The following is a 24,962-nucleotide window of genomic DNA, read 5'->3' on the forward strand; positions in this document are numbered from 1 at the left end:
CCATCAAGAAATGTGCAAAAAGCTTGATAGTCCATAATCATATTCTTTCTCATAAACTGTCTGTTTGATTCTGTCCCTCAGAGGAGAAGACATACTTATAAATCTTCAGCTCATGATGAGAGAAAAATATTCTCAGAGATTCAAGCAAAACCCTCTACACCCCAGAATCTGGTAGCCAGACAAGTGTCAGCATCAACAAGGAAATGTAGAAAGACACTTATTTGTAAGGAGGAAGAACCTGCTGTCATTACAAAATTTCTACAAGAAATAGGGCATGCACAACTCAGCAAGTGACTATAGAAACCAGGTAAAGTCAAAAGAAACACAGAGAGGCTGCCAATTCTTTGAGCAGGCAAAACCCATGATTCCTTTCATGTCAAATATAAAGAGTATTTCAAGAAAATAAACACAACTAATGCAGACCATTATATAAGATTTCAGTCTCTATAAAATCTCAGGAATCCCTTTTATTTCCTCTGTAGTCACAGGTCTTGTAAAGCAATAACTTGCACATAGCACATGATGATTTGAGTGGTAAATCCGTGGACCAACTACAAGCACTAGATGCACAAGTATGTTAGTGGCTATCGATTTAATTGATTTCATTTGACAAATTGGTTTAATGATTTAAATTTACTCAGCTTGTTATGAAAGAGCTTTAATGGTACTGTGGTTGTTTTATAAAATGTACTTGTGGATTTAAAGACATGGAAAGGTAAACTAGAACTTCAGTCCAGAATACATTTGGATAAATATTAAGAATGAAATGTGCATTTTTATAACACATAGGAGTACTGGCATTTTTGAGACAGGAAAATCTAAATATTAAATAGTATATTCAATCAAACATACTGAATGCAATTTACAGAAAACTAAAAATAATTCAGCAAACAATATCTGAGATAAATTAGAAGTAAATAAATGTACGTATCATTTACTAAAATTAATTCATTTAAAATATAAACTGTCTGTTTTGTGTGCCAAATTATGGATTTAAAAAAGATATATTATTGTACCAAAATCACAATATTCAAGCAACTAGATTAAGGTACCCACTTGATTAAATGTGTTCTTAGTCACAAACTATATAGGGTGAATAACCATTATGTAATGAGAGTGCTTCTCTAGGGTTTTAGTATTTCAGTGTCATTTCCAATTCTATGAATTTAATCACCACAAAAAAGATAACTTTGACAGATTTGAAACCAGAAAATCAATCCATTTTATGTCTTTATGAATCCTGTATCCTTTGCCCGCAGTTCAACCCTTCTTCATTATCTAAAATTACCCTTTCTTAATCTTAATGTATTTAATACACTTCCCACCCATATAGCTGTTCACACACACACACACACACACACACACACACACACACTTCTAGGCTTTGATTCACATATGAGAACAAACATTAATTTTATTCTCTTTGAGTTTAGGCAAACTTTTCTAATATAATACTTTAACTTTTATTTAATAAAAAGAAAATTTAAAATTAACCAACTATTGCTTGTTACTTCAGTTTTTAGATTTGTAAATTAAAATTTTGTAGATATATTTTGTAATCTGTGTAAAGACCTCATTAATTTAAAATAGAAACATAGCTGTGTTGAAAACCTCTTTGTAAAGTTAATTGAAGATGAATTTATTTTTTTTTTTTACTGAAACATAAGCCTATTCTTTACTTAGGAAACTTCTGACTAAACCACATATAATTTGTTACTGAGGATAAATTTATCAACTATTTACAAACATTACTAACATAATGAAAAATTTCTTTTTGAAATAATTACTGTCATATCTATCATGCTTTTTAAAAATCACCTAATATTTAACTTTATTATAAAAGTTCATGAGTACCTGAGAAGAACCAGAGATAAAGTAGAATTTAATATGAAATAAACAAGAAATAAGACCTTACCCCAGTGTCTAACTACAATAACTAGAATAAAATTTCCCTCTCAGATTCATTTTCTTCCATTGTTTTCAATTATGAAGTCTAACAGCTATTGATTGACTTTAATACATAAACAGTATAATAATCTTTCTCCATTTGTCAAAACCCCATTTCTTCAAAGGAAAACATGGAGTCCATGTTAAATTTGTGACATATCCTTTCTGTGAAGATGAAAATTCTGAGTCAAATATAATCATCCTGGAATTAAGCCAAGAACATAGTTTCAACAAAAAGGATATTTTTAACATCACTCTAGGTGACCTCTTGTACAAAGGGTATGTCTCTAAAATATAAACACAGTAAACTATTTGTCACAAAATATGATATAATGGTTTAACTTTTAAACTTATTATGTTGAATTTGTATTGCAGGATATAAAAACATCTATAAGTTTTCACATTAAATGTTCTTTAAAAACAAATGAACAAATCAAAACTTGTGTCTATGGTATACTCACAATGGTAGGTAAAAAAATGCAAACTGTACTTACTAGTAATAATGGGATTTTCTTTTTGTTGTGTTACATTTTATAATGCAAAACTCGCTCACAATATATGTTTTATGTTAGTTTTAAACTGATGTTATCTGATATCTTAAGAGACATGTAAAATTTTTTGCAATATATATGAACTCTAAAATATTTGATAACAAAAAAAGTTTTTAAAAAAGTACTTTGCTTAAAATTTCCAACTAGGCCAATGTTGTATTACCACAAGTGGTTCTAAAGGATTGCTTTTGTAGGTATGATATAAATAAAGTGAAAGAGAACATCAAACTGGTGTCTGCCCTTGCATCTTGTCTCAGAACTGAATACAATGTTTTTTTGATTTTATCACAAAGCAAGTTTGTATTTATTACAGATGTTGAAAAATAACAGATACACCAAATCAAATAACTTACTACACTATATTGATGTTTGAAATGAGAGTATTTAACTTGAATTTTACTTATTTTTACTTCTGTTCTTTTGAGACTGAGTTTCAATGTATAGGTCAGGGTAGGCTTGACTCACTATGTAGCTTAGTATAGTCACAGTTCATCAAATTTTTCTTGTTTCAACACCCTTCCCCAGTAATAGATTAGAGATATATACAGTAATATCTCATTTACTATATCATCTTTTCAATTTTTACAAATGAAAGAAATGATTATGACATATTAGTAATCTAAACATTCAGGTACTGTATAGAATATGTGGTAAAAATGCAATTTATAGAAAAATATTAGAGACTGAATTTTATCTCATGCTTATTTCATTACACACACATACACACAAACACATATATATGTTTTGAAGAGAGAGTTTAGTGCTCAACAAAAAGTACTATTATATACATTAATAATTAAAACAGAAACAGCTATACTATAATCTGCTAACAATAATTGTTCAGACCCATATGATGGTGCAGTGCTATACTCTGCTATAATCTCACTGCTCAGAAGCCTTCAGTAGAAAGGTTAAGAGTTCAAAGCTAACCTGGTGTATATTACATTACAAGCTGGTGTCATAAGACCTTATTTCCGAGATCAAATAAGAAAGAGGGAGAAAGGGAAAGGGAGAAAAGTAAAATAATTGATTAATGTTAGTAAGTAAAAAATAGATTTGTGAAGTGAAATTGAAATGCAAATGAAACCTGGTCCTGCCATATCTCTACATATCTCATCATTTTCATAAAAAATATTTGTGACTAATTGCATGCCAACAACCTGACATTTGTGTAAAATTTTCATATAGGAAACAGTACAAATTTTACCTTACAATTCAGTCTATGAATGTTTGGTGGGAGATTTCTTCTTAGGTATTGAAGTTGTTGAACATTAAGTATTAGTGGCTGAGTCCTACATGGAAAAGAAAAATGAAAAACAAAAAGGACACATGAAACACCTTAGGAGTAGAAAACTAAGCTAACTCTCTACGTGTACTTACATATTCTCTGTTAAAATGAAACAGTATTTTACAAATGATAGATGAGTGGCTTTAGGTAATAAACATTTAGAAGTAATTTAAATATATAGTTTGATTGATTTATTTCAGTATTGGAAAGTGACCCAAAAGCTGCATGTATGTAAGAAATTGTAGAGCTGAGGTATAGCTTAACTTAATACATTTTTAAGGAATAATTTTTTAAAAGATACAATGGAAAGGAAAAAGAGGACCAATGGGAGAATGAGATCATGTATAAAAAGACTTAAACTTGTAGACTTTTGCTTAGATTATGTACTATGCAATGGCAAGACAGAATCTCAGCTGCTTCAGTTATTACCTGTTCAGATTTATTTACTTAGTTTCATGCTTATATGTAGTGTTGCTTTATCTGATGGAGACTTTGTAGTGTAGCAAATGGGGACAGCATATGGCATTGCATCTAATATGGAGTCAATTTAATGATATCATTCTCATAACAGACTTTAAAATAGTGTTTAGTATAAATATCACAAGGATCATAGTTTTAGAAGCATTTTAATCCAGCCACACAGCAGCTCTGGCAAGGGATCATATCCAAAGACCTCCTGGGTATGTGTGATCTAGCCGGAATGCAGACACATCACACACTTTTAATCAATCCCTCTAGCTGGAATACAGACCCGCCCTTAGTTCACACCTGTAATCCCAAACACTGAGAGTAAAGTTGGCTTGTAAAAGAGAGCAGCCATGTTTGAAAGTAATGTCTAATTGATCCGGCCAGACAAAGTAACAAATCAGAGAAAAACTTAAAATAAGCCAGAGATAGGATACGACCAACACTCACAAGAAAAAAAAATCAGGAAGAATAGGCTACTTTAGAGAAACACAGAGTGAAAGGGTGTGTGTATGTGTGTGTGTGTGTGTGTGAGAGAGAGAGAGAGAGAGAGAGAGAGAGAGAGAGAGAGAGAGAGAGAGAGAGAGGGCAGTTTTAAAAAGACACATAGTCATTGGTGAAGACATAAGGAGATAGAAAATGAGAATAAGCCAGAATATTAGAACATATTGTCAAAATTATTATGAAGCCACACAGAGCAATTCAGTGAGAAGCTGAAGGAAGCATGTCATGAGGGAATCAGTTGGCTGGAAAAGGAGTTTGAGACAGAACATGTGAGTTCAACTAGCCAGCTAGAGTTCAGAAAGAACTAGAAAGGTTCAGCACATCCAGCAGTAAGCTTCTGACATGACAATTTTATCCGATGAATAAAAGTTACATTTGCACATAATTTGCTTTAAAAATTCAGTTATCTTTCACTCTGAAGCCAATGGAATATTAAATGCTGGAATAAAATTCCAGAAACAGACTCTACATGACTGCCAGAGAAGCAGGTAAGCTGACAGCAGATTTTTATCTCTCTGCTCCAAATCCAATCATGCAGTCCAACAAGCAACTCTGGAGCAGAACACCTGCTGCTGCCTCCATTTCTTCTCTGAGCTTAACATCTGAGGATCACAAAGATCTCCTCCAACCTTCCTTCCCTCCAACTCATCCGATTATTCCAGGTTCCAACATCTGCAGACATTCTATGGGAACATCCATCTGAGCAGGTCAAGGAAACAAACAAGCTAGTTGAAGATCATTAGCACCTTCATGTAATCACAAAAGCCTATTGCCCAGGGCTATTTCTAGGTCAGCTACAGAACCCCTTATGCCCTTATTTTCTTCCCTTATGCCCACATTGGTTATGTATGCCACATGTATGTATGTATGTATGTATGTATGTATGTATGTATGCCATGTATACCATGTATGCCATGTATACATGTATGTATGTATGCCATATGTATGTATGTGGTTTCTTCCCTTATGCCCACATTGGTTATGTATGCCACAATTCTTCCCCTACTAAACTCCCTATCTCCACTCTTTGCTTTATCCCAGCCACAGGTATCATCAGGGCCACTGTGCTAACCCAGTTTTTCACCTTAATCCAGATTGTCACTTCTCAAGTGACCAACAACCAGAGACTAGATGGATCAAAGGCCTAGAGTAAACCCAAACACTACTTTTCTTAAAAAATAAAGTAAAAAAAAAAAAAAAAGATTCCTAACGATACCTGCTGTACTCATAGATCAATGCATTGTTCAGCGACCATCAGTGGTGCTTCCTACAACTGCAGATGGGAGTGAATACAGAGACCCACAGTCAAAAATTAGACAGAAATAAAGAGAGCCCTTGAGCACTTAGACTAAATAGCATGCCTCTGTCACATCCCTGCCTTCAGAGATCAGGGAATCCTGACAAATAGGAGTCAGAAAGAAAGTAAGAGGTGTAAAGAATTGACAGCATCATGAGAAAAAGGCTCTCTAAATCAATGGAATTCATGAATTCAGAGACACTGAAGCAAGCCTAGGTCCTGCATGTGTCTGTACCAGGTCCTCCGTGTATGAATTGTGGCTGCCAGTTTAATTTATTTACAGGATTCCTCGGTGAGTGAATGAGTTGGTCTCTAACTTTTTTCATTACATTGGGAATTTTCTTTCTCATGGTTTGCCCTGTTCAACTTCTATGCTGTGGTTTTGTTTTATATTCTTTTATGTTATTTTGCTCTTTTTTGTTGTTATTTCTTAGAAGCCTGTTATTTTCTAATGAGCCACAGAAAGGGAGTGGATCCAGATGGGAGTGAGGTGGGAAGGAACTGGGAGGAGTAGAGGGAGGCAAACTGTAATTAGGTTATATTGTACGAGAAGAGAAACTATTTTCAATAGAAGGGGAAATTTTTGAGAAACCATGTAATATAAATAAAACATTTTTATAACTATAGTGTATTGTAAATCAATACATATATCAGCCTGAGAATAGATGATTTAAAAATGAAGAAAACCTATTCAATATTTCATAATGTATACAACATAATTTCAGATAGACTACATTATGAGTGCTGAAAAACCAATATTGAGAGATCACTGAGATGTGTGACCTCAAAGGATAATGAATATTTTAGAGATTCTAAGGGTGCCACAATTATAAGTATACCTTGATCTGAGGGAAAAAATCATTTTAACTTGTTCCTAGTTGACAATGCAATACCCTTTGTGATTTCTTTTCCAAAATTATAACTATTTTATGTGTAGTCCTCAGAAGTACCTCAAATATTCTCATAATATCCTAACAAGAAAAATTTCATTCACTAATCCTTCAGTGTCTACAAGGTGTAAACACCATATATTTTGTAGATTCAACAGTGTAAGGAAACAAAACAAAGTGCCTGCTATCATGATATTTAATCTTGATAAATTAAGTGGTGATAGTTAAGTGGTGAAAGAAACAAAAACCAGACCAGTCACTTAGACAAATACATATTGCATATAGGGCTATATGTATTTGTAAGCTCTAGAAAATGTAAAGATACTTCGGGCGGTCACAAAGCAGGGAATTTCATTCAGTAAAGTGTCAAAACAGGTAACATGTTAGGTCAGACAAGTGGAACATAGGGAAACTGCTAAAGCACTGTGAGTTTGAAGTTCTAAATAAGGGTTCAGAGCCATGTTTGAGTTATTTCAAGTCTAGGAAGTGAAACACAGAAGTCACTAAGATAAGAATAGTAGAATATGTCATATAATGTACTGTGTAAAGAAAGAAACTTTTAATGGTTGATTGTCTGCCTATCTGTTTGTCTGTCTACATATCACCACTATAAACAGAAAAGTATCTCAGTTTTCAGGAACACTCTCTTTGAAGTGTCATGGTCCCTATGGCAATCATACGTACTTGTAATGCCATTTTACCAATAATAAATATGAAAAATTGTATGACTATTTAAACTCCAGCAACTATGATAAAACAAAGTATTGGTCTCTCTGTCAATTAAATCTTACAGTTAACTGTTTACTACTAGTTCATGGTGCACAAACAACTCTTAGACAACTGATCTGGCGTGAGAAGCAGCAAAAATGACTAAGCAATACCATAAAAATTGTAGTATTCTCAATATTCTATAGAATAGAAACCTGTGCACTCAGGAGAATATATTCATGGGTAGCACATATCTTCTGCTGGGCTTAACATAAACCCATTGGAAACAAGGCAAATAGCAGGTGCCTTTTCTTCTGTGCTCCATACACATGTGCTACCATACAGGATTTAGCACCCACAGACCTTCAACATAATGTACATCTTAACTGAATGGAACTGAAACTTGTCAAGAGAAACTAATTTGCAAATATTCTTTATTTACTAGAAAATGCTTACCCTGAAGCTATCACCAAGAAACAAGTCTGTTTGCCTTATTAACATATTTATTTGAATGTAATAAATAACCCTGTTATAACAAACCTAAAGAAAGAATTTGTAATACTGGTTTTCTTTTATTAAGAACATATTTCACTTTCATTTTATTTTTAATTTTAATTTTAGAGTTGTTCATGTTTATGGTAATGGGAGTCCAATGCCTTAGCTTTTATATGCTAGGAAGTAAAGTGAGGTAATGTAGTTACACTGTCATCTCTTTTTATCTTAAGTCATATGATCTTGTCATCACATCCATAATTTTTGAATATCTAATGTCTTAAAATGCAAAAATTACTTAAAGAAAATGACAACTGTATTCATTTTGAGTGAGTTGTTTACTAAATAACAATGTAAATTCTTAGTAAAAAAGAATTTAGTAACACACATATAGTGTTACATAAAAATGTATTTCTGATTATTATATAGGTCACCGTCTCAAAGCTATTAAAGTAATGCTAAATTCCACTCCAATTCATTCTTCAATTTACAGTCTTATTAGGTATTCATAAAATCAGAGGCTCCGTGAGTTGTTCCGAAAAACATGAGTGACTGCATAAAAATACAACATTTTTTAAAAATGCTTTGCTGTTATTTCTAATAGTGTTTACAAGAACCAGGTCAATTCAACAAGAACTCTAAGCTTGACTCTCAGTAAGAATGCCAATAAGAAAATAAATAGATCCACTTAGTTTTGAGATTTTAATTGAAGGCAGTCCTTCTTCCAACATAATATTTTCTCCTCAGGAAACTCGGATCCAAAGGCAATTCTTTCACCAGCTATTCCTTTTTTAATATTTTAGCCATTTTCATCCAAAACCTTTAAAAATACCACTAAGTCCATTTTAATAGATATAAATTTTGCCTATCATGTTTTTATCAAGTGTTGAAAATCCTTTAATCCCATCACTTATGAAGCAGAAGCAGGCAGATTTCTGAATTCAAGGCCAGCCTGGTAAACAGAGGAAGTTTTAGGAAAAGCAGGTCTACACAGAGAAACCTTGCCTCATAAAACAAACAAAAACAAGCCCACAACAACAAAAAGTTACTGACTTTTCCAGGCCTTTAACCCAATGAATAACATACAAGTTTCAGAACCATCTCCTGCCATTTCCCAATCCTTAGTTTTACCTTTGTGTTTCAGAAGCCTGAAGTTTGTAACTATTTAGCTTTATTTCCTAGTCATGGTGAACTGAGTTTTTTTGCATTCTGATAAACTTGTTCCTACTTGAGATTTCCCATAGAACACTGAGTTACTGAAGTTCTAATTAGTGAGTTACATCAGGCATGTGCTTAGCATTTTAGGACATAAAAGCAGCAACTGACTAAAATCCATTGGTTTCAACTTTCCAGTCCAACACAATATAGTTTTAATGAGATTGGTTCTAAGCTGATACACAAATGAAGAGAGGCTCTCTCAAACCCTAAAGATAATGAATGTGGTTCACTTTTACATAGACTAAATAGTGAAGCAGAATGTGTCAGGTCTCCACCTTCTACTTCATAAGTCCTGTAACAAATATGTGCCCTTGAAGGTGGTCTAGACTTAAGCATGGACAGTCAATCTGTGATTGGGTTGTGTTAGATCAGGCTCTTATATAGCAGATTCATTCCCCTCCTGGCTTTGCAGAAGTAAGGTGTCATAGTCCTGCCTTATTAAAAGAATAGGATAATTTAAGATATGCATGATTAAACAGTTGTTATGCAAACACAAAACCTGGTTCTCTGGTGGCAATTAACAATAGGGAAATAAAATGAAACAAATGCAACTGCAGAGAACTAACCTTCCCCAATAGAGAGAGTTGAAGAATAAAAGCCTCTGAAGAAGCCAATGATAATTAATGAAGAGATATTAAGATCACCTGCTATATAGAAACTGATATCTAATATATTCTGTCCAAAGTGCCTTTGGAGTCCATGTATTCTTGACCCATGTACCTGTTATAAAAGGATATAAAAACATTATTTTGGTAATCGCCTATATTCCCACCAGTAATGGGTATTTTTTAAAATGTTAAAAATTATAAGAATTTCTCTGATTATCTCATATATACTTAGATATATTTGTATTTAAAAATGGGAAATTAAGTTTTAGGAACATTAGAGAAGGATTTTGCTTTTCTGATCAATTTACATAAACTGGAAAAGAATGATCATTATTCTTTCATTACTAGTCACTTGTCGTGTAGTAATTAACTATGTAACATTCCATAATTTATGATCACTAAATCAAAACATTAATATTTATAGTCATTTTCAATGTAGTATGATTTCTATTGTGGCAATAGCACAAAATTTTTTGATTAATTTTCATTGAAAATTTACCAGCTACCCCACTCCACCTCACAGTATAATGAAGAATGCTGTGAATAATAATCATTGGTCTTTGATATAAGGTAATGATCTCTCATTATTGTAAGGGTCATTTGTAAGATAACATTGCTATTACCCTCTGACAACATTGTTGTTAAACTGTGATAAAGGAGAAACCATAAATTGGGACAGAATTGTAATGGTCATTATCTTCATTAGCTAATGAGATTGCTAATTATGTTTTTAAATGACAATGATTTAGTAGCCCTGGCATAAAAGGCTCACAGAGAAATAACCAGAAGAACTCTCATCCGTATTTGTTCACAATGGTGAAAGAAAGGTGTGAGGCTGAGTAGTATAATTATTTTATGTATAAATTTGTTCATTGAAAAATTGTCTCTTAGTTGTATAGTTAGTTCAGATTTTATTTTGTTTATCCATATACAATATACTTGCACAAAATCTAAAATATGTACAATGTTGCATATGAAATTTCTTTCATGAGAAACTTCTACAGTCCTTCAACCCTGGAGATACCTGCTTCTGTCAGGAGATGATGACAATATATTTTAACAATAAAAGTGTATCTTGGCTCTGTTTAGCAGCAGTGTAGAGGGCAAAAATAATGGTAAAGAAAAGATACGGGTTTCAATTTTCCATTTTACTACTGGTATTTTTAACAAAAAGATCATGCAGAATATCATTAACGTATGCAGTTTTAAATGTTACAAAAAATAATGAATTTAAAATGTTAGTTCTATATGATAAATCAGCCAGTCAATGCTAAACCTAACTTTCAAAATTTAGAATTTTATCACAGAAAGAAAAAATTCAAGATAAAAAGAAAATTAAAATAAATAATAATAGAATTCAAGTTCTGTGTCTGCTTGGGCATACAGTCCTTCCACATTCTGTAAGGAAAACTTGAAAATGTAAATAGAGCTCTTATGCTCTTCCAGGATTCCTCATGGCCATTTCCAGGAAAAGCAAATGACTGTGTGATGTGTAGAGAAGAAAACTATGACTTGATTTATCTGGTGTTGCAGTGTGCATTACTATCTTGACAAGGTCTCACAGCAAAAAAAAAAGTAATAGTATGCAAATATATAATAAATATTATAAATATTTTCATTAAAAGATGATGAAAATGTAGAAGTATATAGGAGAAATATAAGGTGTCTGTATATTGCGTGTCATGTAATAGGTCCACCATTTTAGATATACTAAATGATCACTGTCATACAAAACTAAATAGATTATATTTATATATTTGAAATATGTTCAATTTTCAAGTTGTACAGGAATTTTAATCCAGCAACCTGGCTTCTTTGGCAAGGTATCATATTCAAAGATATGATCTCCCTGGAATATAGACACACCCTTAACACACACCTTTGATCCTTTTAGCTGTAATACATACCTTTAATCCCAAACAATAACATCTAGTGGAGAGGCTGACAAAGTGACAAATCAGAGAAAGATTTGACTGAATGAATCAGAGAAAGGGTACATCCAACTCTCATGAGAACAGCTAGGGAAAAGAAGCAACTTAAAAAACAGTGAGTCATTGGGAACTCAAGGAATTCAGTTCAGTTCAGTTGTATTCAATTCGGTGCACTCCAAAATACTTTGTACAAAGTGACTCATTTTTTTCAGTGAAAAAATGAAGAAATTAAAATAATCAATTTTCAATTGGACACATTTTATGCCATTATGGGAGAAATGTGTTGGTGATATTCACATGAAAACATTCTTATGTTTTCAGACTATCAGAGGAAAAGATGCCAAAATCATGTACTGCAGAAAAGACATTGTCTTCAACAAATGTTGCTGGTAAACACAACATCATGTGGAAAAGAATGAAATTACATCTGAATCTAACACCCTGACAAGAATTCATGTCAAATACATCAAAGAGCCCACTATATAATGCTGAAACCACTAGAAAAAAAATGCAAAATTCTACAAGGCATTGAAACAGGAAAGGCCTTTACATTTTTCCAAAAATTAAGGCCATGAATGGACAGGAGAGACCTCATTGTATAGCTTCTATCCAGCAGGAAAGAATCAATTGCCTGAAGATGAAGCCCAGAATAGAAAGGGTCATATATATCAGATAGAAGATTAACATTCAGTTTACATAAAATATTTTAAAATGTGTTTAAGATTCTGAAAAAAAATGGGGTTTCAAATTGCAATGACTTTAAACATCATAGTCTGTAGTTCAAGTAGTGGATAGCAAAACAATTGCCAGCAAATGCTACAGAGGTGTGTGAGAGGAAAAAAAAAGTTATTTACTGTTAATGGGAGTGTAAACTGGTGTAGCCACTTTTGAAATTTACATAGAGAACCCTCAAAGAGCTAAAAATGTATCTGCCCTATGACCCAGGTAAACCACTGCTCCACACATGCCTAAAGTCCACAACATCACACTGCACAGATATGTACATTGTTATGTCCATTATCACTCTAATTACACTAGCTAAAAATGGAAACAACCTAAGTATCTTTCAACAAATGAATGTATAATGAAAAATGTGACATATACATTGTAGAATATTTGACTCTATAGAAAATGTAATTTGCAGGTTACTGAATGCATTATATTGAATAAAGGAACCTAAACCCATGTGCTTCATGCTGTGACTCGTCTATGGCTCATAACTTCAAATCTTCAGATTGACTGTATAACCTGGAATAATCACAGAAACAAGGAAAAGCAAATGGAAATTGGGGAGGGGAGGAAATGGAAATTATAGGATACATAGTCAGTGACAGCTGGGATATGGAAAGCATGGTCATTAGTCGAGAAGAGAGTAGACAGGGCAATACTGATGGAGAAGTATAGATGAATACCTAAACCAATGATGTTTTAAAAATCTACAAGTAAATATATTACTTCATGTTTACCTAAACTTAGAAGTAAAACAAATAAGTATCTAGATATTTAGACATCTATATATAGCAATTGATATTCTACCTAAGACAGATATGAACTACAATGAGAAACATGATGAGATATCCCCAAAGGTGGAATAGTGGCAAATATCTTTGCAGCAATGAACAGCAGTCTCGTGGGACATAATGTCCACTCAATCGGAGGGCATTTATGGGTACTATAAAACTAACCACCCATGTCTGGTGAGACTAGGGATCTTAGAAGAAAATTTACTACAGCCATGTTACCAAAAAAATATAAGCATATATATATATATATATATATATATATATATATATATATATATATATTTGTGTGTGTGTGTGTGTATACATACATATATATATATATATTATATATATATATATATATATATAATATAAACATGAGGTTATATTTACATCATTTTCTTCCCAATCCCTCCAATGACCTCTTTGCTCCCTCACAAATCTGCAACCTTTTTTAAAATTTAATCATGATTGTTACAGACACACAAAGTAGTAACTGTATAACACATTTATTATTATTATTCACTTAAGGGACTAACCATCTCTTTTTAAGATTTAATTTTGGTATATTCCTTATATTTATGTATGAGTGTCTGTGTGGGGAAATATGCACATGAGTGCACATACCCTTTGAGGTGAGAGGCAGCTCAAGGATTCCCTGAGGCACACTAGCTGTGAGTTCTGTCAACTAAACTCAGACATTTAAGAGGAGCCATAACAACCAATTCATATATCTGGGTGCTTTATACTTAGCATCATTACTCACAGATGAATGCAGCTTTGATTCCTCATAAAAGAAGCTTGTTTTGTAGTAGGTGGAGACTATTACAGTTACTTTATGACACTTTTATGTTACTATTGTGACAAAATACCATGACTAAAACAACTTGAAGAAAGGAGTGTTTGTTGGACTTTCAGCTCAACAGATATAAGATTCTATTACTATCCCGCAGTGAACCATAGCAATATGCATTACAGATATCTTATGATGGCTGAGAACACACATCCTGAAGCAAAAGCATGAACAGAGAGCAAACATGTAATTGTGAGTTGTTTTAAAAGTTCAAAGCCCACCCCCTGGGAAATAGTTCCTCCATCAAATTCACACTTTCTAAGCCTATATAAATAGTGCCACCAACTGGGGAACAAGTATTCAAATGTTAGAGTCTCTGGAGGACATTCTCATTCAAAATTCTACATCCAAATCCATGGCTCTATAGGCTGCAGGGCACAGCACATCATAACACAAAATACATTTAGCCTCACTTCAAAAGTCCCCGTCATCTTTTACAGTGTCAACACTATTTAAAATGCAGTCTCTGCTGAGCTGCAAAGGGATATCTTTTGTACCTGTAAAATCTAAAAGTAAAATTACATAGTCCCAACATGGAGTGGTATAAAATAACCAGTACTATTTTGAAATGGTAATGGAGGTCATCCTGAGGAAATACTGGAACAAAGCAAGACAGTATGAACACCAAATCCTATAGTTCTATGTATGGTGTCGAAGCTCTTAGATGCTTCTGTCTTTCTGACTATGCATCTTGCAATATGCAGCTCTCCTTCCAACTGGTACAATTATCTTTGTGCAGCTCTCTTTGGCAGATATTCTATAGCGTTGGCATCTCCAGTGTCTAGAAGTCTCCAGTACAATTCAGGCTTCACTTTCACAGTTTCGTGTAATTGCCTCGCAGTCTTTCCACACAGAAACTGGCACAAGCTTGGCCTCATGAGATCTCTGAGACTGTGCAGGGGCATTCCAGAATCCCTTTATTTACATACGGCATAGCTTTAATGCCACCACCATGTGGACAACAGTGTCATGTTCAGCCACCAACATGTGACATACATTGTTCTCCTTGACTCATATGTATATCAGCTCCTGATAGTTGTTCCTGTCTAGAAGCAGAAAAACCCTTAATTATTTTATGTTTGGAAAGATATAAGTTTAGCTGTGTGGGGTGATTCCCTGAAGGCACCTTTCCTTTTATTACAATGCCTTGTGAGCACCTTGAATTTGCTATTTTAATTTCAAGTAATAGTTAAAATAAGCCATCAAATTCCAATTAAATAATGAGTGAATATGCAGAATGTTCATTTTTCTGCTTGACATAAGTGTTTCAGGGATGGGTTTATATTAGAAGTTTTCAATATAAGAACGTTAAATATGTACAATTTATAATGTACTTAATATAATTCAAAACAACTAAAATTAAAAAGAAGAGTTAATAACTGCTATCTATGTGTCAGAATGGAAAACTAGGAATTTTAATAATTATAAAATCTCAAATGAACTTCAGGTATTTACAAGAACACCCTAATATTATTTTTATTATTTTATTATATTTATTGTTTTATTATTTTGATTATACTCATTGTATTATTTCTATATATTATACAACATTGCTTTGAAATTCATGAGTATTGATTATTTAATGCTCTTTTATACTGACTGTCAAAAAATGGCAGGAAGTACAAGATTCCTGAAACATTACATAATAAATTATTGCTTCTCATTTTGCTTGTTGCCCTATACCCCAAGACCACTGTTTTTGTAGATTTTTGGACATTAAATTAGTAGTATAACAGAATTTCGTGAAAAGCCAGGTTACAAATTAATAACAGCAGGTTTTAAATAAAATTATTTTTTAAATGTAGGTTTCAATACACTTTGCAGAATTCATCATGTTCAAAGTAAATAATGTACTTTGCAATTGAAATCATATAATACATACTCAGAACTTTTTCTGTAGGATTAGTTATTTTCCTTGTGTTACATCTATTAGAAGTTAATGAGATTATAATCTAATTTTATCACCCTGATTTTCTACCAGGAAATAAACATGTATCATGATAACTTTGTATAATTTTATCTTACATTTTATGATTCCAGTTATCAAATAATTGTTATAAGAACTTGCCAGCCAATTTTAGAATTGACCTTCAAATTGAGCATCAAACCAGTTTTAAGATATGTATATAGTGATAATGCACTCAATTCTCATGTAAAACATAAAGTTATAATCTATACAATTATGTAATTTTCTGTTTTGCTTTAAAATTCTCATAGATTAAAAAAAAAGAAAAATGAATAGTGAAACAGTATTTTGAAAGAGATAGCGCTCATATTCCAGGGTCCTCCATTCTCCAGTCACCTCTTCCCTACTGTCATTAGATTTACACATCCTGAACTGTACAGGTAAGTTTACCTTCCCCCACTCATCTTCCCTGCTTTCTGAGCCCTCATGGCCAAGACCAGCTGCTTTGAGTAGCCTGCTATATACCAAGGGGACCTCCATTCTCCCACCACCTCTCTTCCACTTTCATTAGACCAGTGAATCCTGAACCATCCAGGTAAGCTTCCCTTCTCCAACATATCTTTCCTGCTCTGTAAGTCCTCTGAGCCAAGCCAAGCTACGTTGAGCAGCCTGCTACTTCAGGAGCACCTCCATTCTCCTGCTCCATCTCTGCCCACCTTCATGTGACCTGTGGCTCCTAAAACATACAGCCCTGCAGGTCCAGAACCATAAACACTTGCCAGTCTTGAACCATACAATCCAAAGATACTCATCAGAGGCCTGCCACATCAGGACCATAGAGATTCATCCCCCTATCAACTGCCAACAAGAACATTGAGAGATCAAAACCATCTCCATACAGCTAAAGACCCTGGAAAGAACATAATCAACAAAAGCCAGGGCATTGTGACAATTCCAGAGCTCAGCAACCCTACTACAATAAGCCCAAGATAGCCTAACACAACTGAAACCCAAGAAAATATTATAATAAATTTTATAAATATAATAGAGGCCTTTAAATATAAAATGAATAAAGACCTTATAGAAATAAAGAAAAATATAGGCAACCAAATATGTCATTTTATATTTTATTGGTTATTTTAATACATTTCAAATGTTGTCTCACTTCCCAGTTTCCCTTCCAAAGATAAAACAAACAAATCCCTAAAAGACATATAGGAAAAATACAATTAAACAGATGAAGAAAATAAATAAAAGTGCATAAGACCTGAAAGTAGAAATAGAAGAAATAAAGAAACACAAACTGAGAAAATCCTGGACATGGAAAAGCTAGAGAAGAGAACAGGATCAACAGATGCGAGCACCACCAACAGAATACAAAAACTGAACGAGAAAATATCAGGCATAGAAGATAAAATAGAAGAAACTGATACATCAAAGAAAATGTTAAATCTAAAAATTATTTGAAATGAAATGTCCAGAAAAATTTGGTATACCATGAAAAGACCTAACCGAAGATATTTGGAATAGAAGAAGGTGAAGGGTCCCAGGTCCAAGTCCCAGAAAATATTCTCAACAAAATCTTAGAAGAAAACATTCCTAACCTGAAGAAAGAGATGTCTATAAACCTACAAGAAGCTTATAAAACAATAATTAGACTGGACCAGAAAAGAAAATCTTGTCACATAATAATCAAAACACAAAATTTACAAAACAAAGAAAAATATTAAAAATGAAAAGGGAAAAAAAGATAGGTAACATACAAAGGCAGACCTAACAGAATTACACCCAACTTCACAACACAGACAATAAAGGCTAGAAAGACCTGGACAGATATTTTGCAAACTCTGAAAAACCACAGGTGCCAACCAGGACTACTATACCCAGGATAGCTTTAAATTAACACAGATAAAGAACAAGATATTCCAAGAAAAATGCAAATTCAAACAATATTTATCCACAAATCCAGCCCTACATAAGTAAAACTCTAACCCAAGCAGAATAACTATATCAAAGAAAACACAAGCCATAAGAAATTTCATCAAAAACAAAAAAAGCACACACACACACACACACACACACACAACCAACATCAATATAACGGGAAATAACAATCACTATTCATTAATATCTCTCACTTCCCCCCAAAAGACACCAACTAACCAAATGTATATAAAAAGAGGGTCGACCCTTCTGAGGCATAAAAGAAATACCCTGAGCAATAAAGATAGCATTGCATCACAGTTAAGGGCTGGAAAAAAATGTTTTCCAAGCAAAGGGACTCAAGAAACAAGCTGGAATAGCCATTCTAATATCTAATAAAATAGACTTCCAACTAAATTCAAACAAAATAGACAGGAAAGGATAGTTCATACTTGTACACTGAGAAGTCTACCAAGATGACATCTCAATTCTGAACATCTATGCCCCAAACACAAGGGTATTCACATTTGAAAAAAAAATGCTTAAGCTTAAATTGCACATCAGACTTTAACATTCTACTCTCACTATTGACAGGGCATCCAGACAAATAGTAAACATGAAAACAATGAAACTAACAGTCATAATGAATCAAATGGGCCTAACCAATATTCAATATCAATAGAATATTTCACCCAAACACAAAAGTATGTACCTCCTTCTCATAGCTTTACAAATTCTTCTCCAAAATTGACATAATCTGTCATAAAAAGCCTCAACAGACACAAGAGAATTGAAATAATGCCATGCAGACCACTATGAATGAAAGCTGGATTTCACCAACAACAGAAAGACTAGAAATCAAACACTCTCAAGGAAAATGAACAACTCTCTACTCAATGGTCTCTGGGTCAGAGAAGGAAAAAGGAAAAGAAAAAAAAAAAAAGAAAATTAAAGACTTTCTAAAAATCAAATCAATGAAAATGAAGACAAAACATACCCAAATTTGGGGGACACAATGAAAGCAGTGCTGAGAAGAAATTTCATAATACTAAGTGACTCCATAAATAAATTAAAAAGTTCTCATACAAGCGATTTAAATGTACACCTGAAAGCTCTAAAAAGATAATAAAAATAAAAACAAACAAACAAACAAACACTCTAAAGAGGAATAGAAGGGAGGAAACACTCAAATTCAGGGCTAAAACCGATCAGTTAGAAACAAAGAAACAGTGCAAAGTATCAATGAAACAAAGAACTGATTCTTTGAGAAAAACAGCTTAGACAAACCCATAGCCAAACTAACCAAAAGACAAAGAGACAGTATCAGAATAAAGAAAATCGAAAGTGAAAAGGAAGACAAACACTGAAAAAATTAAAAAAAAAAAATAGGTCTTACTTCAAAAGCTTGTACTCCAAAGATTTGAAAATCTTCATGAAATGGATGATTTTCTAGTCATATAACATTTACCAAAGTTAAATCAAGATCAGGTAAATTATTAAACAGTCCTATAAAATCTAAAGACATAGAAGCAGTCATTGAAAGTCTCCCAGTGATTTAATGCAGAATTCTACCAAACTTTGAAAGAAAATTAATACTTATACTCCTCAAACAAGTTCACAAAACAGAAATATAAGAAACTCTGCTAGATTCATTGGATGAAGCCACAGTCACCCTGGTACCTAGACCACACAAAAACTCAACAAAGAAAACCTAGATCAATTTCTCTTATGAGCATAGGTGCAAAAATACTCAATAAAATACTTCGAATCTTAATCCAGAAACAAATCAAAGACATTATTTATCAATATCAAATTGGTTTCATCCCAGGGGAATTGGGATGATTTAAAATATGCAAATCCATCAACATAATCTGCCACATAAACAAAAGGAAAGAAAATAATCACATGATACTACTAGTTGCTGAAAAATCTTTTGATAAAATGTATAACCCCTTCATCTTAAAGCTATTAGAGAAGCTTGGGCACATACCTAAACATAATTAAAGGAATATAGAACAAGCTAACAATGAGCATCAAACTAAATGGAGAGAAAATTAAAGCAATTGTACTAAAACAGGGACAAGAAAAGGCTGCTGATTTTCACTGTGTCTATATAGTACTTGAATTTCTAGTCAGAGCAATAAGACAATTAAAAGAGATCAAGGGGATACAAATTGGAAAAAAGAAGACAAATGATCACTCTTTGCCAATGATATGATAATATACATAAGTGACCCTTAAAATTTTACCATACAACTCCTACAGCTTATAAACAACTTCAGCACAGTGGCTAGAGATAAATTAACTCTAAGAAATCAGTAGCCCTCTTTATATGAATGATAAATTAAGGAAACAACACCCTTTACAATAGCTTTAATTAACATAAAATATCTTTGTGTAATCTTAACCAAGCAAGTGAAAGATCTGTATGACAAGAACTTTAAGTCCCTGAAGAAAAAAAAAATTGAAGAAGATAACAGAAGATAGAAAGATCTTCCATGCTCATGGATAGGTATGATTAATAGAATACATATGCCCATCTTACAAAAAGCAATCTATAGATTTAATGCCCCATCAAATTCCAACATATTTTTATAAATCTTGAAACAGCAATATTCAATACATATGAAAAATAAGAAAAACAAGGTAGCCAAAATTATCTTGAACAATAAAAAAAAAAAATTCAGAAGGAATCACCATCTCTGACATCAAGAGGTTCTACAGATCAATAGTACTAAAAACTGCATTTTATTGGTACAGAAAAAGACTTATTGATCAAGGGTATCTAAACAAACATACCTATGGACACCTGATTTTTGTCAAAGAAGGCAAAACCATACAATGGAATAAGAAAGCATGTTCAACAAATGGTGCTGGTCTAACTGGATGTCTATCTGCATGTAGAAGAATGAAACAAAACTCATGTCCAAGTGGATCAAGGACATCCACAAAAAAACAGATACACTAAATCTCATAGAAGAGAAAGTGGAAAATATCCTTTAACATTGGTACAAGAGCCAATTTCCTGAACAGAACACCAGTGGCTCAGGCTCACACCAACAATTGATAAATGGGACCTCAGGAAAATGAAAAGCTTCTGTAAGGAAAAAAAAAAAAAAAACCTGTCAATATTATAAAATGGTAACCTATAGATTGTGAAAGGATCTTCACCAATCCTACCTCTGACAAAGGGATAATATCTAAAATTCACAGAGAACTCAAGAAGTTAGACATCACCCACCCAAATAATCGAATTAAAAATGTGGTACAGAGATAAATAGAGAGTTCTCAACAGAGAAATGTAGAATGGCCAAGAAGCACATAAAGAAGTGTTCAAAGTCCTTAGTCATCAGGGAAATGAAAATCAGAACAGCTCTGAGGCTCAGTCTTGCACCCAGTAGAACCGCTAAGATCAAAGATTCAAGAGATAGAACGTGCTGGTAAGACTGTAAAACAAGGGTAACACTTGATCATTGATGATGAGTGTAAAAATTTTACAACCATGTCAGAGATTAACTTGTCAGATTCTTAGAAACTGGTAATAGTTCTACCTGAAGACTCAGGTATACCACTCCTGGGCATATACCCAAAAGATGCTCTAACATCCCAAAAAGACACTTGTGCATTATATTCTTGGCAGCTTTATTCATAATGGCTAGTAACTGGAAACAACCTAGATGTCCCTCAATTGAAGAATGAATAAAAAAAAATATGGTACCTCTACTCAATGGACTATGAATCAGCTATTAAATACAAACACATCATGAAGTTTTTAGGAAAGTGAAAGTAACTTGACAATATCTTCCTGACTGAGGTAACCCAGCCCCAAAAAGCCAAGTAGGATGTCCTCACTTATAAGTCGATATTAGCCATAAAACACAGGATATTCATGGTACACTCCACAAACTGAAAGAAGCTAAACAAGAAGGGAGGCACAAGCTAGGATGCTTGAATCCTACTTAGAATATGAATTAAAATTGTCACAAGATGAAAATGAATGGAGGGACCTGGGAGGGGAAGAAGGTAGGGAGAGTGATGTGGGCATTCAGGATCAGGTGTGGGGAAGGAGAGTAGACATGGCTAGATGGCAATGAAAATGTTGGAAATCTACAACTGATGGGAGCGTAGGTAAGAGATTATCTCCAAGAAGAGACAGAGGCCTGGAGTAACGGAGGCACACAAGAATCAATGTAGGGTGACCTTAGATGTGACTTACAACACTGGGGATATGGAACCTGAAAAGGCTATCTTCTGTAGCCAGGCATGACTCTCTCTGGAGTGATAGATACACCAACCCTCCCACAAAACTGATCCTGTCTACAGGAAATGGAAGCATGAGGGATGGAGCAGAGACTGATGGAATGGCCAACCAAAAACTAACCCAACTTGAGACCAATCCCATGGGCAAGCACTAATTCTTGACGCTTTTAATGATACTCTGTTATGCTTGCACACGGAAGGATGTTGTCCTTTGAGAGGTCCACCCCAACAACTGTCTCAGAAAGATTCAGACACTCATGCCCTAACAGTGGATTAAGTCTGGGGACTCTTAAGGAAGAATTGTGGGCATGGAAAGGGATAGGTACGCCTCAGATAGACAAACAGAGTTAACTAACCTGGACTCTTAGGGCTCTCAGATTCTCAACCTCCAACTAAAGAACATTCATAGGCTGGACCAAGGGCTTCCTGCACATATGTAGTAGATATGAAGCTTGACGTTCATGTAGGTCCTGAACTACTTAGAGCAGGGAATATCTCAAAAGCTGTGGCCTGTACATGGAATTTGTTCTTCTAGCTAGGCTGCCTTGTCTGCTTTCATTGGGAGAGATAGCACCAAGCCCTGCAGAGTGCCAGGGTGGGGGATATCGGGTGTGGGGGAGACACCTTCTCAGAGGAGAAGAAAAGGGCATGGGGGAAGGATTGTGAGAAGGGAAAAATGTACAAAGTGTTTTAAACTGTAAGTTTGTTTATAAGAGACAAATCTAAAAAATTTCTACAAATCAATATACACAGAGATATAAAATAATTACTCTTCATTTTTCATTATTGTTTGTGGGGGGTTTGTTATGTTTTTTTGTTTTGTGTGTTTGTTTGTTTTTGAGAACACTTAGAGTCACAAAGTTGTTCCTGAAAAGAAGCTGATTATATCATCATAATACTGTGTTATGAGAAAATATATTTTAAAACAACAGCAGACGTGGTAGACCTTATTTGTGATCATGGCTTTCTGGAGGATAAGATGTGATATTTCTAAGTTTAGTGTCACCCTGAGCTATCCAGATTTTTTTTTAATTAATAGCTAGATCCCTGTGAGAGGTGACTACTTCTTTATGCTCTTTGAATTATTACAAACAGTTAATCATAACTCTCAAATAAAAAGAATATCAATACAAGATGGTAAACTTGTATAAAGATGCATAAATGATATTTTTATTTTATATGTGTTAAATAATTTAACTCAACAATATCTATCAAGTAGGATGATATTGTTTCTCACAAGGTACAATGTATTCTTCAATAACAGTAGTATATTTGGTAGTTTTCTGAGTTACCATTCTACTTTTATGTAATATATATATATACATATATATATATGCACATATATGTATACATGCATACCTATATATGTACACTATGTATACACAAATACACACACACACACATATATATATAGTATATATACGTATATATATATGTGTATATATATACATATATATATATGTGTGTGTATACTGCAATATGTTTTCTATATGTTGGATAATACCTTCCAAGTCTATCTCAATTTTCTCATTTTCAAATTATTATGTTTTAATCAACAAAAATTTGACACAGGTTTGTACTTTTAAGAAAAATGATCATTCAATATGAAAACAAGTAGATATTTTATGACTGGATAATTTTTGTTCTCATTATTACATGATCTCTTCATTTATTTGTTAATGTAGCAAGAGAATTACTTGAATTGTATATAAATAGATGTATCATTATTTTCCCTTCTAAATAGCTATATTCATACCCACAGTGAATACTGTTCTCAGATAAAATCAGAATAGCAACACTTTCCAGTGAACTCAGACACTAAAAGTTGTCCTAAAGTGATGAGAATATATGATTATATGAGTGTTGATGTCATGAGTTAAGCATGGCATATACAGTACACTTAAAACCATGGCATAGGAAAAAGCAAGAAGTAGGTAAGAGCTGGAAGATAAAGAGTAAAGCGACTCTTGCCAGTCTGAGCCTAGCAAATCTGGTTGTGGCAGACCATGTTCTTCTCTCCCATTCTCTCTACCTTGTCAAAAATCATTAGATTATATTCCTAAAGCTAGTCCCCAAGTATATTCCTTATTTGTCCACTTTCTTCTCGTAAGACTGACTGACAGTGTTCAGCTATCAAAGTACTGTTGTTCAGCAGTTAGAAAACCTCTTTTGGATGCTGTAATTAGCATACCCAAACAAAACAAATCAACTCATTCTAACATGGAGTGTTGCTTTGTACATTTATAAATTGCCATTTACCTATGGGCTAAGTTTGCCTCCTCTCTATCCAGAGGCAGTCCTTTTTCCTTCTGGGGCAAATATGCCTTGTCCCTCTTTATTGCTTTCTCCATTACCCTCGTTCTCTAGCCCCTGTCTTTATCTTTTATTCCCTGCCCTTTTTCCTTCTCAGACAAATATATCAGTTTTGTGCTGAGAACTTGGTATTGGGTTATCTTGTGATGAATACTAGTCCCTTTGGGAAGATGTACTTGGAAATGCCATGCCCTAGGCAGAACACAAACCTTACAATAAAGACCTTATAATTTCTGCAGTTATTTGTATTGTGCCTGGAATACACTGGGCCTGTCATCAGTTAGTCAAGAGTTGAGGAAGAGAGTT

General features: G+C 33.6%; 1 protein-coding gene across 3 annotated transcripts in view; it reads right to left on the reverse strand.

Annotated features, from left to right (window-relative positions):
* Cdh18 (cadherin 18) overlaps positions 1-24,962 on the reverse strand; it is a 796,539-nt gene that overhangs the window by 576,080 nt on the left and 195,497 nt on the right. For 2 of the 3 annotated variants that reach the window (XM_076916405.1, XM_034523568.2), the window contains exon 2: positions 3,706-3,790. The gene's annotated coding sequence lies outside the window, so the exon portion shown is untranslated. Of the gene's footprint in view, positions 1-3,705; positions 3,791-24,962 lie in introns of those variants that run through there. The other variant, XM_034523569.2, reaches the window with a different exon arrangement.

Source organism: Arvicanthis niloticus, chromosome 19 (assembly GCF_011762505.2).
Source record: "Arvicanthis niloticus isolate mArvNil1 chromosome 19, mArvNil1.pat.X, whole genome shotgun sequence".
NCBI classification, from domain to species: Eukaryota; Metazoa; Chordata; class Mammalia; order Rodentia; family Muridae; genus Arvicanthis; species Arvicanthis niloticus.